Below are 3330 nucleotides of genomic sequence, written 5' to 3'. Positions count from 1 at the left end.
AGCACAACCCACCGGGGCACGGACAAGGGCCCAGGCGCAACACGGTGTCTTGTGCCCTACTCCTTCAACTTTTGGTCCTTCCACGAAGCTTAGGGGGTCTGTTTTGTTCGAAAAAAATTCGTCAAAAAGTTTCAGCTCATTTGGAGGACTTTCAGTTCTGCACAAAAAACAACACCACGGTAGTTCTGCTGAAAACAGCGTCAGTCCAGGTTAGTTCCATGCAAATCATACCAAAACCATATAAAATTGTTGTAAACATGGCATGAATACTTCATAAGTTATAGATACGTTGGAGACGTATCAATACTGCTTGTGCATCCAAAAAGCCTTAAACCCAAATCTTGTTTTGAGAGTCCACCATACCTACCTATGGATTGAGTAAGATCCTTCAACTAAGTTGTCATTGGTGCACTAAGGCAATAAAACTTGCTTCTAAATGTGTTGGATCATTTAGTGTAAGAGAAAATTGAGCATTGTATGAACTTGTCATGGCAAAATAATAAAGGCAACAGATTGCATAATAAAGGTTGCTATCATAAGGGGCAATACAACGTGACGTTCTTTTGCACTAAGAGATTGAGCATACAAACCAAAAAGCACATGACAACCTCTGCTTCCCTCTGCAAATGGTCAAAGTATTCTTTCCCTATTCATTTTTATTTTCTCTTTAGCAAGCATCATGTGGTGAGGAAAGATCTAGGCACATATATCCAGGTGGATATGAGTGAGCATGAGTTATTATTGTTGACGTCACCCTTGAGGTGAATAAGTTGGGAGGCGAAACTATAAGCCCCTATCTTTCTATGTGTCTGGTTGAAACAATTTGCTCATGGGTGCGGTGAGTATTAGCAATCATAGAAGATAATATGATGGTTGAGTATGTGGACTTGCCAAAAGGCTCCGATACGTGACCCTTCCTGAAAAGATAATGAATTGTAGTTGCAATTGACTGAGAACATAGTTTGTTGGATTTCAATAGATTTTATCCTTTATACTTCGATGTCGTGATGAATTGTTACTTGTTCATGAGAAGTTATACGATAAAAGTTATGTGATAAAGTTTTTTGCTTTTATAATAATATGCATGTCGGATTACGGGTTCTGGCAACCCTTGAGGTTCGAACACTAGGGTGCGCATGAAGATCTCTCTCTCCCTTGCTCACTCTTGCAACGATCTCAAGGCCTAGCCTGACGAACCCAAAGAACAAGAGACACAAGGGGTTATACTGGTTTGGCCACCGTTGTGGTGTAATACCCTACTCCAGTGTGGTGGTGGTGGATTGCCTTGTAGGCCGAGGATGAACACGTACAAGGGATGAACAGCCTCCTGAGGAGAGGTGTCCTTGAGCTCGGTGAGCTTGTGTGTGTGTGGGGATGGTCTGAATGATCCCTCCCCTGCTAGGGTGGTGGCTCGTCCTATTTATAGAGGCCCGGGTCCTCTCCCCAAATGTTAGGTGAGAAGGGATCCCACAACAGCCAATTTTGAAGGGAGACAACTTACAAGCTATCCTGAAAGAAGGTGGTCTTCGCCTGCCAAAGGCTCTGGTGGTGACCTCCGTCCTGCCGTCCTACTGGTCTTGGTCTCGTTCCACCGATATGGAAACCTTTGCCTGACTCCTCAGGACTCCTCGCCTGAGCTTGCCTCTCTTTCACCAAAGAGGCAACTGGTACTCTGCGCCCGCTGGCGCCCGCCTGGCCTTGATCGTCATGGCTCACATCACGCGCACCTTGCGAGGTGCCCCCTGAATAGATATCTCCGCTCCTCGAGAGCCAGCCTAGTGAGACCGCCACAGGGGAGGTCTTGGTGTCGTCTGCCTCGCGAGGCTTGGCCCCTCGCGAGGGTCTTGAGAGGTTGCTGACGAATATGAGCCATACCAGGCCGTTGGTGGAGCCACGCCCTGGGCCGCAGGCAGGCAAGTCTGGATACCCCCATTCCTAGGACGCCGACAGTAGCCCCCGGGCCCAAGGTGCGCTCATACTTGGCTTCGAGGCGAAGCCAAAGGGCAAGTGTGGAGCGCCGCGAGCCCCAATAGCCTGCGGCCTCGATTGACGCGTGGTGACTGACGGGACGTGGGCGTATCTGCCTCCCCATGCCGCCTCAGCAACCGTTCGACTTGACGAGACCCTGCTGCATGCAGAACGAAAACCATCATTACCTGCGTTCGTGGAGGCCGGCGGTTGGCCTCCTCCTGGCTATAAATGAGGAGAGGGGCGGAGCCCCTGTTGCCCATCTCTTCCTTCATTCCGCCTGCTTCTTCTTCCTCCTCACTCCTCCATCTTGCTGCAACAACCATGACGCCGATACGTAGGTTCTCTGCCGCTGAGAAGGGGAAAACCCCCCGCGAAGAGTTAGAGCCACTCCCACCGAAGAAGAGGCTAGCCCGCTCCTGCGACGTCGTTGTGAGACCGGAGGTGACGAGGCCTTGGTACGAGCGGCCTCCCCCTGGCTACCCACTGCCCTTGTATGCTCAGGCAGAAAGCTTCGGAGAAGGAGGCAGCAACCGGCGCCGCTCGCACCACGGCCGCGGTGGCCATGCGGTGGTGGCGCGCGCCGCCGCCCCGCGAACTCACGTCGAGGGCTCCTCGCGCGAACTCGTGGTGTGGGCGGTGATGCCACCGCGCTCATGGATTCGATTCCCACAATTCTTCGCTGAAGAGATGCTGCCTAGGGGGCCACTCGAGTTGTGGCTGCAGCACGCCGAGTGCGACACCCCGGCGATGGGAGCAGAGGTTGAGGTCGTTTCCCCGGGCAAGATCTTCATGACCTTCGGGTGGGGCGAGGTCGCCCACGCGTGCCGCGCGGAGGGTGCCCTCGCCATCCACTTCGAGTAGGAAGGCACCTCCACGTTGTTCTTCAAGGTCTTCGACGAGGAAGGCCGCCACCTGGAATGCTACACCGGAAGGGGTCGCCGGGACGGTGCAACTGCAGGCGCTGGCCCCGCCCTTGGTCCTGCCGGAGGTTCCTCCAGCAGCAGGGATGGTGCCTGGGAGTCCAGCGACTCTCCCGAGCCCGACAAGACTCCGGAGATGAGCGACGACAGCTACGTGCCCCCGAGCTCTCGTTGAGCTCAGAGCGCAGCAGCGGCGTCCGCCCGTCGCCGCCATTGATCTGGAAGGGGTTGGCATCGGCCTCCCGTGTCCCACTGTTGTTGATGGCGTCGGCGGTGACGCCTGTAGATATAACCCCTAGAAACCTTCTTCTTTTGTTCCCTACGAGGAATCGAGATGAGCCCTGTGGGGGTGTTTAAGGATCTGTAGCGCCTTCTGTGTCAATATAGTCCTCATTATGAAGATTTACGACTGCATGTATTGCTTCGGCTTGGTTCCCCC

Source organism: Aegilops tauschii, chromosome 4, assembly GCF_002575655.3.
Source record: "Aegilops tauschii subsp. strangulata cultivar AL8/78 chromosome 4, Aet v6.0, whole genome shotgun sequence".
NCBI lineage: Eukaryota > Viridiplantae > Streptophyta > Magnoliopsida > Poales > Poaceae > Aegilops > Aegilops tauschii.
Note: the sequence above shows the minus strand (reverse complement) of the source record.